This window comes from Pinus tabuliformis, chromosome J (genome assembly GCF_031772625.1).
Source record: "Pinus tabuliformis cultivar Carrire ecotype Pingquan chromosome J, CPIR1, whole genome shotgun sequence".
In the NCBI taxonomy this organism is placed as follows: Eukaryota; Viridiplantae; Streptophyta; class Pinopsida; order Pinales; family Pinaceae; genus Pinus; species Pinus tabuliformis.
Genome location: NC_142295.1, coordinates 227,137,410 through 227,148,958, shown reverse-complemented (window position 1 = coordinate 227,148,958; position 11,549 = coordinate 227,137,410).

Here is an 11,549-nt window from a genome sequence, read left to right as displayed (position 1 = left end):
CTTATCAACTTTTGATTCAGAGTCAGAACTTGCATCTGATTCAAAAGCCTTTAGCTTGGCCACGAGTGAGTTCTTCTTTCGACACTCACTTGTATTATGAGTGGAGCTCTTATGGAACTCACACCATTTTCTCATTTCCTTCTTTGTCTTCACGGTGTTGTTCTTTTCCTGCTACTTCTCTGGGTTGTCATGGGTAGCGTTGCCTTGGCTTGGTCCTTTGTTTTGTGGTTTTGGGGCACCTTTCCCTTTCTTTGAGTTTGCAGATCTAAAGTCCCACTTCTTATGTTTAAACTTCTGCTCAATCTTCATAGCGTACCGATACGTCATGCCAAGCAAGGCGATGTCTAGGAAATCCATCTTGTCGTAAATGTACTTATGTAGATAGACAAGGTACTTGATCACCAAATTCTGCTAAGTATCCTTGATACTTAGCTTCGTGTGAAGGGTAGGGAAAGTATTTGTGAACTCTGGCACTTCTTGGGCCCTTTCCTCTTGTAGCATGTTCCGCTTTATGTGTTTATCTTCATCTCCTGACAGTGTAATACTGTTACTTGATGGCATATCAAAAATAATTCCAAGTTGGTGAGGTTGAAAATAGTGAGGGTTCACTCTCATCCTTTTGTTCATAGTAGGTTTCCCAGCAGTCCTTGACCTGTGGGGTGGCTTTGATAAGTGCAAAAGTAATATTTTCCTGATTGGAATAGTCATGAACTAAAAAATATCCTTCCAACATATTTAACCATTTATCAATGGCGTCTGTATCTATCGGGCCCTCAAATATGGGAATATAGAAGTTAACTTGTACCATAAAATGAGTGGCACCTCCAAAGTGGTTGTTGGGTGAAGATGCATCACTTGTGGGTAGTTGTCGAAGGATCTAGGCAGAGTTATCCATCATCACATCCCTATGTCACTCAAGGGCTTCCTTGAGCAACATTTTGAAAGGATCTCTTGCCCCCTTGTTTTTCTTTTGTTCTACCATGGGAGGTCATTAGGTTTTGCAGGGCTGATCCTGCAATGGTTCAACTAGATCGAGCCCTAACTCCTTATACCTGACCTCATTAGGGACATGCAATATAAAAATAGAGAAAGAGCATACCCCTCTAATAACACTGATTCAAACTTAAACATAAACACAACAAATTACATATATAATCATATACACAAAGATGAAGCCGGAAAACACTTCATTTCATTAATAAAAAAATAATGAACTATGCTTACAAATAGAATGGAAATAAGATAGCTCGAGTAATGGTAGCTTATCTTTGAGAAGAGATGTGGTGGCTACATGCCTCTAAACTGAGTTACAATGAGGCTCAAGGGCCTTTTAATTATTGAAAAATAATATAAAACCCAAAAAAACCAAAACCCTAACACGAGGAGATGTAACATCAAGAGTTTATGGGCCCCGTTGAGGTTAGTTGGGAAACCAACTTCCCAGGGTCATAACTTGGTCATATTATCTTCATTTGGCACAAATGATACCTAGATAAAAATATCTCTCTGAGGACTACAACAATCAATGTAAATTATGCAGAAATCACGAAGCAATTGTGCCAAAAAATTATCATTTAGGGCCTTAAAATGGCTCTGGGAGTTCAAGGCCCAAAAAAGCTGCCAAAATTATTAAATTGTGCTACCATTAAGGAAACTGAAAAAATAAAAGAAACAGTGGTGAGGGTCCAAGTGGAATAGGTGAGTGGCCAAAAATATCCACCTGGAATATATATTCATATTTCACATAGCTAAATTTAAAATAACAAAGTACATACATTTCAGTAGAGTAGTAGAGTCAGTCTTCAAGCAAAACCACATGTCAAATCATAGCGTACCTTCATCTCTACAACAGATTCAATTTTCCAGCAAATTAAATTTATATTACCAATAATTTTGGAGTACAACATCTACTTATGACTGTTCATATTCAGAAAATAAATAACAAATAATCCAACTAGAATCACCATTAGGGGAGCACTTGGGAATTTCACACTTTTTTACACCCAACCTTGAATGTAGATGCTCTAGTTCACCCGCGAGATGTGATGTTCTTTCTAGGGTATCAACAACCTCTATTGATCCCTTCAACATTTTTTTTTCCATAATGAGTTTTTCCTTGAGCAACGTCCCTGTTTTGTGGCTTTCAACACCACTAACTTAGGATTTTCCTTTAAAGGCTGCTTTTTTCTCCCGTAGCACTTTATCCAGGGATAACATCTTTGCTCAACTAAGTGATTTAATGGATTTTTTCTTCTATCCATTAAATCTTATCTAAAATATTTGTCATGGAAGAGTTATTTCAATCTCATTTACTAATGAGATTATTGTTTTTCTTCCTTTCAAAAGAATCTCATACTCAAGTGTCTCATTCCCATGTACTTTCACCTTAATTATTTATTAATTAATAATTTTATTTATTTACATATACATTTGAATGTACTTCATGTATTTTTCTCCACTCACACTAACATAATTGAATCTAAATAAAGAAAAACAATATTACAACAACAAAGGGGTATTGCATTCTTCCCCTGCTTTAATTCATATTTCCACTGATGTTTTTCTCCTAGTTACTTCCCTCTGGAACAATCATGGATAATTATTCTGCATCTCATCTTCAAGTCCCATGTGCCCTCTTCAATATTAAAATGATTCCATTACACTTTAACCTGAACAACGCCTCTATTCCAGAGCTGGATGTATTTCTGGTTTAGGATACAGAGAGGTTCTGCCAGAAAGTCTCCTTCAAGTTACACCTATATCATTTTCCAATCAATTATGTGAGAGCTATCATGTACATATTTCTTAAGTAAAGATACATAAAAAAAATTATGAACTTTAATATGACTAGGTAATCCTAATTGATAAGCTATGGGTCCAATTCTATCCAAAATTTTGAATGGCCCACAAAATCATGGTGCTAATTTTGGACAGGTTCCTGTTCTTAAGGTACTTTTCCTTGTGTTCAACCTCAAATAAACATGCTCCCAAATTTTGAACTCCCTATGTGTTATTTTTTTGTTTGCATAGCTTTTATGTCTGTCCTGTGTGGTTTTAATGATCTGTTGAATCCTTCGTACTATTTTCTCCATCTCCGACAAGACATGAGGCCCTAGTATTAGTCTATCCTTCGACCGACTCCAACTGAGAGGTGTATGACATTTTATTTGATACATGGCTTCAAAAGGGCATGGATGTTTAATAACTATTATTGTAGGAAAACTCCACCAAATGTAGAGAATATTCCTATTTAGTGTGTCTATCCATGACATACATTCTCAGTATGTCCTCCAAAATCTAATCGGTTCTCCTGGTTTGTACATCAATTTGAGGATGATATGCTCTGCTAAAATTCAATTTAGTTCCCATGCCTCCAAACAATTCCTTCGATAATTTTGCGGTGAATTTGGTATCCTTATCCAACACTATCATCTTGGCTACTCCATGTAATCGAAAAATCTCCTTCACGAAGATATTAGCAATCTGTGTTGTACCAAAAGTGGATTTTACTGATATGAAATGGGTTTCCTTACTTAAGGTGTCTACCACTACCATGATGGATTCATGGTGCACCTTGGTCGATGGTAGTCTTATGATAAAATGTAAAGAAATTATTTCCTGATTCCATTAAAGGATATGTAGTGGATTTAACAATGTAGCAGGGCATTGATGTTCAACATTTACCTGTTGACAGTCTAAACATTTTGATAAATATTGGGCCACCTCTTTCCTCATACCTAGCCTAAAGAAATTCTTTCTTAATGTTGTAATCATCTTTCGGTACCAAGGATGTCTTGAATATGCTTTCTTATGGTATTCATCTAGTGCCATTTGTTTCATGGTATTTACATTGGGAAAATACAATCATTTTCTATAAATCAACAATTTTTCATAATTTTTTGCAAAATGAGGAATGTTAATCTATTGTAAATTTTGTTGAATTTCCAAGTATTTACGGTGAGTGGTTATTGAATTTTTATTTTTCTCTATCTAATTTGTACTAATGTTTCTAACAGACACATCCATTAGAGTGTAAGCATGTCTTCCCAGAGCATCTTCTATCTTGTTTTATTTCCCTATTATGTGTCTAATATCGAACTCAAACTCACTAAGAAGCACCATCCACCTACCTTACCTGGCATTGAGATCTGGTTGGCTGAAAATATATTTTAAGTTCATATGATCTATCACCAAAGTGAATTTCTTCCCTAATAGATAGTGCCTCCACGTATTTAAAGAATGTATTACTACAACTCACTCTATGTCATATATAGCATAATTCCTTTCATGTGTTTTCAACTTTTGCAACTCGTAAGCTATCACTAAATTGTCTTGCATTAAAACTCCCCTTAGCCCTTCCATATAGGCATGAATGAACTCTATAAATTCTTTATTTGTATCTGCAAGTTTTAAGATGGGAGCCACTATGAGTAGGTGTTTCCACTTATAAAATTTTTTCTAACATTGGGTTGTCCATTCAAATTTTACCCCTTTCTTTTGTAAGGATGTAATAGGATATACTAGTTTTGAGAATCCATCTATAAATCTTTAGTAGTATCCCTTGTTTCCCATAAATGAACAAAGACAAATAAATCCTTTGGTATGGGACAATTTACAATGGACTGAACCTTCTCAAGATCCATTCCTAATCCTTCCTTAGAGATTATGTGGCCCAAATATTGTATTATGTTTTTGTAGAACTCACACTTACTAAATTTGGATACAACTAATGTTCCCTTAGATTTTGTAGCACAAATTTTCAGTGCTGCTTATGTTCTTCTTCATCTTTGGAATATATTGGAATGTCATCTATAAATACCAACACAAATTTGTCCAAATATTTAGTAAATATACTATTCATTCGGCACATAAAGGTTGTTGGGAAATTAGTAAGGCCAAATGGTAACACTACAAAGTCGTAGTGACCATATCTGATCCTGAAGTTTGCCTTATAAATATATTAATTTTTTATTCTCAACTGATGATATCCCATCTTCAGGTTAGTTTTTGAGAAAATGGTTTCCCCCATTACTTGATCAAACAAATCACCAATGTAGGGCAACAGATATTTGTTTTTAATAGTTCACTCTTTTAACCCTCAATAATTGATGCACATTCTAAATGTGTCATCATTCTTCTTGACAAATAACATGAAAGGCCCCCAAAGTGACACACTAGACCCAATATATGCTTTCCCCAACAGTTCTTGTTGTTGCATTTTTAGCTCCAATAATTTAGGTGGACTCATTCGATAAGGGGCTCTAGACACTAGGGTTGCATCGGGTACCAAATCAATGGAAAAGTCTATATCTCTAAGAGGGAGTAAACTTGTAATATCCTCCTGAAAGACATCATGAAACTTCATAATAACAGGTAGGGTATCTAATTTTGATTCTTCTCCTTGTTTTTCACTTGCTTCTACATGAACCATAAATAATTGGCACCCCTTCCGTGCACTCATTTTCATTTGTATGGTTGAGATTTGTTCGATTGATATGGGTTTTGGAATACCTTGGATTATTTTAGTTTGTCCCCACTAGTTCACAAATCTCACAATTTTTTCCAAACAATTTATAATGCCCCCTACTTTTCCAACCAGTCCATGCCTATTAATACATCATATGATCCTAGGGGAAGTACATTTATGTAGCTACTGTGAAATATCCATTTAAATCAACATGGAATTTCTTTACTTGGCATTGCTAGTTGTACCAACCAAGTAGATTAATATTTTTCAGTTTTAAGTTTACATTTTTCATCCGCCTATGGCCCAATGTAACTTAAACTAGCCTCTCGATCATTTAAAATAGAAATAGGTCAGTTGGAAATAGTATCTTCAATCTCAATCTTTGTTGATTAATGTTCAACTTGTTTATCCTCCAAGATTGCGCTTATCCTGGGAATATTTCTAGCTATATCATTCACTGTGGCAACTTCATGGACAACTTGGATATTCTGGATAGATCCAGGATTATGTGGGAAATGCCTCAATAGATGAGGCTCACAACACCCGAACACTTCAGTGGTTCCTTTTATTTACCCCCACTAATATTTTTACTATTCAAATCCGTAAGTTTTGACATAGCTTGAGAGTGTGCTAACTGATTTACATTCCCCTTGATGAACTTTTTCTCTTGATGGTCCTTTCCAAAATTTTTAAGATAGCCAGGTTTCTTTCATTTTGACCCAATTACATATTTGGCTCTGTTATTATACTGCCAAAAAACTTTTGTCCTTCATCCTTATTCCTAAACTACTGATAACAAAGCCTCACCTTACTCACTACTTCATCCATTATCTTAGGACTGTTGAACTCAAGTTGTTCCTTTAGGACAATGGTAAAACAATTCACAAACCATTGCACCTTGGATTTCTCTTCTTTAATGTAGGAACATACAACAAATATTGGTAAAATTTTCCAAAAATTCGTCTATAATTAACTATACCATTCTTAATTGATGGAGCTCCTTTGCAGGGTCATCATATTAACGTTCACTTAAATAGCGGTTTTTAAACTGCTTCTTGAATTCATCCCAAGATACTTTCTTTTGATAAAAATCGATCTACTAATGAAATGATTCTCTAGGTGAGATACCTGGAGAGTGCCCAAGCACTTCACACATACACACTATCTTTCTATGTGGAGAACATTCTAGTACATATAAGTTTTCACACAATGAGGTGGTTTGAACCACTCCCTGAATATTAGGATCTGAGATCTAAAGTTAGACTGTCAATCCTATCATCACCATAATAGTAAACTAAGTTTAGCTTTCTCCATTAATTCTAACACTCCCCATTAATGGAGAAATGGTACTGAACAATAACATATGCCTGCTGGTCTAGTCTCAGCTAGGTTTACAATTAAAAACATGAAAACAACTTGGTAACAAAGGTTTTCGTTTTAGTCTTCTTGCTTGAGAGTCCATGCTTGTTCATTTATGGATGAGACTTCATCTTCACTTTATTTTCTATGAGGTAGTACTGTATCTTCACCTCATTTCTTCCCTTGTGAAGGAAAGCTTGAATTCTTATTCTCTCCCTTCTCAAAATTATGGTAGGCTGGATATGAAAATTTTCCTCTTTAATCTTTTCAGTGTCAATCATCTGAATGTCAACGATGTTGTCTTGACCATTCATTGCTGCATCTTCTATGTTAACTTCATAAAGATATGGTGTTTCAATCCATGCTTCAAGAAACTTCAGTTCTTCTTCAAACTTCATTACTCTTTCCTTGTTATTGGTAACATCTGCACACACAAAAATATTAATGATATCATCACAATTTAAATTTTCTTCAACTTTGTTTTCTTCTGCCACATCTTTGCAATCAGCTTCGTCTCGCTGGTCCCATTGATCTTCAACACTTTTTTCCTCTTCACATCCTTCCTGAAAAACAACTCATGAGTCTTTAGTCTCGCGTTGTTTCAGTACATATAGAATCTGTTGATAATTGTGGTGATTAATAAAAATAACTATGTCTTATGAAAAAAATATCAGCAAGATCAAATATGTCTAAAAGTGCAGCCATATTGGAAAGGTCCAGCTTATCTCACATCGAGATTTCTTTTCGACTCCACACGATCCTCGAGCTCCAACAACCCTATTACCATGCAAGCACGAAACTTCCCCCTTCTAGCAGCTCTTCAACTGTAGAACCTTATAGATTGTGGCTTTTGTGCCATGTAGGTCTTAGTGCCCTTGGCTCTAGTGATGAGCAACTACATGACCTCTCACAGTCTGAAAACATTCTCAATATAGATTACGAACCATTCTACCAGACAGATCGGAGTTTGCCAATGAGTCTTTTTTTCGCAGAGGAGAAACGAAATTGTTGTAAGACATTCATAGAAGAAAGAATCCACAAGCCAATGGTGCTACGGCTAATAGGCCTGCATCTCTGTCCATTGCAGGCAAGGATTAGCAAGGTTGTTCTTCCACATTGCTCCCTCTATCCTCTCAAGTTGAAGCCGATGGACTTTTGGACAAAAATGACCGGTTGAAACAACATAATTTGTTCTTAATGTCAAAGGTAGTGTAGATAAAAGGTTTTTGCAGCAATATTATGTCTAACCATGCAAATATATGCGCAGAAAGTTTAATAAAATCATTTGACCTACACAACATTCCAGATCATTTTCAGCAAGGAGAGTCGATGGATGGATCTGCGACCTAGTCTAAATATTCATGTCAAGGGACTCATTTGTGCTCATCCGTTCATCATTCTGAGGATGAGATAGCAAACAGTTACGAAAATTCTAGAGAAATGGCCTATAGTAAATGGGTTGATTCTGTCAAGTCAATTATCCATCTTGATCTACATGGCCTTCAGGTCAATTATTGTGGAGAACAGACTACACAACTTCCTGCAATTGATCTCAGGAAGAAATTGATCATCGATGCAATGATCCACCACAGGTCAGCCTCATGCGTGAATGCCTTACCTCCTAAGATGGGCACCATTGATCCGATCTACCAGATTTTCTGATCCATGCTCAATGGGCCTTAGAATGCCATGAACTAGAACCAGCTGATGAAAAGTGAGCTGATGATGATTTGATTTGCTCGATCTACCAACCAATCCACCTAATGCAGAAATTCAACCAATGTGAAATTCAATTTTAAAAAAAGAAAGATGTGATGATGCCCTGTGTCGAATATGCGCTCCAACACACCATGCACTAGGTAGAGGCTTTTTCTCTCGACATTACGTAGTACACCTTTAAGGACTCGCCTCACTTAATAAACATCACACAGGCCTCTGATCTCACGCTCTGATACCATGATAAAAATCTACCTACTAATGAAATGGCTCTCTAGGTGAGATACCTGGAGAGTGCCCAAGCACTTCACACATACATGTTATCTTTCTGTGGAGAACATCCTTGTACATATAGGTTTTCACACAATGAGGTGGTTTGAACCACTCCCTAAATATTAGGATCTAATATCTAAAGTTAGAATCCCAATCCTATCATCACCATAACAGTAAACTAAGTTTGGCTTTCTCCATTAATTCTAACATCTTTTTCTCTAATAGATTCACACTTTTAGCTTCTTCCAACTAGAGGGAAGTTTGACCTTGCAATTGATAAATGGCCAATCTAGCCTTTGAGTTTATCTCATATTCATAGACTTGGAAATATTTATTCATATTAAGTAGCCATGCTTTTGCATCATCCTATTTTTCCCCATCAAAAGTAGGGGGCTTGATTTTCCTAAATTCCCCTTGTAACTCTGTTTGTTTCTTTCTCTTATGTTTTCTTGGATACATTCTATTAGATGCCTCCCCCCCCCCCCCCCCCCCCGAGTTTCATATTTCTTTGATTTTGTTCCCCATTTATTTCCTTTCAATATTTCAAGTTCCAGCATTCTATGGCTAGACTTTTCAGTCAACCCCCTAAACATCCTTTCTTGCTCCTCAGTAGCCTTTAACAAATGCTCATTGTGCTCCTCAAGTATGCAAATTATTGCTAAAGACTTATAATAACATCCATGAATATAGTAGTTGTGGTTTGGCCCCATTTCCCAATTCAACATATAAGTATTCACCTTCACTAATGGCTGGAACCTCCTCGGCCATGTTTGTTGCAGTCAGGTCACTCTCTTACCTTGAGATTCAAACAAAATTAATTATTAATTCTTCCTTCCTTAATACAAGTTTTCAAGTCTACACAATTATGTTTATTATTTCAGTAGTGCTTGCTTAAGGCTTGAGTGGAGAACTTGGGATCTGATACCATCTGTCACAACTCCCCTATCAACTACAATTAAGTGCAAAAAAAAAATTAAAAAGCTATACTCATATACATGTAGATAACAATAACATACCCACATATATGTAGGTTACCATTCCGTCTTTTATAAAGATGTTATGGACATGGCATCAATTACGATCTCTCTACCTATTCCACTCCTATGAATTTAAATTAATTGAAAAACCTATGTATTTATTCTAAAATATAAATCTACTTAGAACCATCATATCTTGATTATTATTCTAATGCTTCCTCACTACCATTTATGATATGACTCTAGGTGTGTATGAAGGTCCATTTCGACCTTGGTGTTATTTACTATGTATCAATTCGTGGGTCACAAGGATATAACCCTTCCAGGTTGCACTCCATATAATAACTAAACCTAGGTTTCTACTTGGTCTAGTGAATTCATTCCTAAAGGGTTTGCTTACCATGGTAGGGTTGGGTTCTCCCTTAACCAACATGTTAGGAATTTACCCTAGCAAGTGGCACACATGTCTTTTGGAAAATGGTGAACAAACTCTCCACAAGCACGCACGCCCCTCCAATTTTATGTTCACCAGGTCTATCAGTCTCGTTATATGTGGACGGTGGTATAAGGATCTTCCCATATCAATTGTGGATATCACTCGTCCAAACCCTAAGAATATTCTTTCACCAGGTTTCTGTCCCATTCATCATTTTCGTGCATGAGGTTACATGATCCGTGTAGTTGAAATTCAGTTCTGGAATATGACATCTAGGTTATAGCTTCAACTGTGTCAATGTCGCATCAAATTTGTTGATGTGTAATTTTTTCCTCACTCTTAGTATTGTTAAAACTTGGATCTTTTAATGGTGCCATAGCTCTTTCACTCACCACTCTTGCCTTTCCTTTGTGCTTGTTCTGCAACTTCTACTGAGGGGTTATTTTTACATGTGTATTTTTTGACTAATTGTACCCAACATTTCTACCAGTGTACAGTGTTGTGTATTAGAGAGTTTTAGGCATGCCTCCTTTCATTCTTCTTGAAGTACAACATTCATGTGGTTAACTAGGTCAATTTCACCAACATTCCTTTTGATATAAGGTAATTTACTCAGTTTTTCTTCTACTCATACTATAGGTACCATATTAGAGTCACAATGTCGCCTAGCTTTTCCTAGGAGTAAAAATTTCACCTAAATACCATATATTCCCTTCTATTATTCATATTCCCAATTATGGGCTAATGGGGTTTTATCTTATGGTTTATTTTCCCACGAATCAGTGCTTATGTCCATTTGGAACAAACTACTCTCTTTCCTCCCTCTTTCCTAAGCAAGGCACCGCAACACAAACCCTTGGATTCAATGGCCCCAATATCTAGAGGAAAATGTGAGGTTTGTTCAAGTGTTTTAGAGATTTGTGTCTTCCTTTGGTTTTAGTAGTGCATAGCCTGTCCCGGTGTTATTGGGATGTAGTTCTATAACTAAAAATTCTTATGCGTCATCCATCTTATATATATTTTCGGTTGACCCTAGCGCTCAAAACTGTGCTGTTGGTTTGCAAGGTTATTTATTTTGGGAGGCATATATGGGAGTGAACACTTTCTTACACGAGCACACCATCCATGAATAGGTAAGGGTTGACTTTCTCCATTGTTTTTTTTGTTAATTTGTGCAATAATTTTGTTCTGTAAGATTTACATTCTAGCTATATGATGCTCATGTCATGACTCCCCTATCTTGCAGGTGTGTATTTCCCTTTACAATAATGTCTTTCATGTTCAATTGGAAGGATACCATAAATATTGATATGTAGTCCCT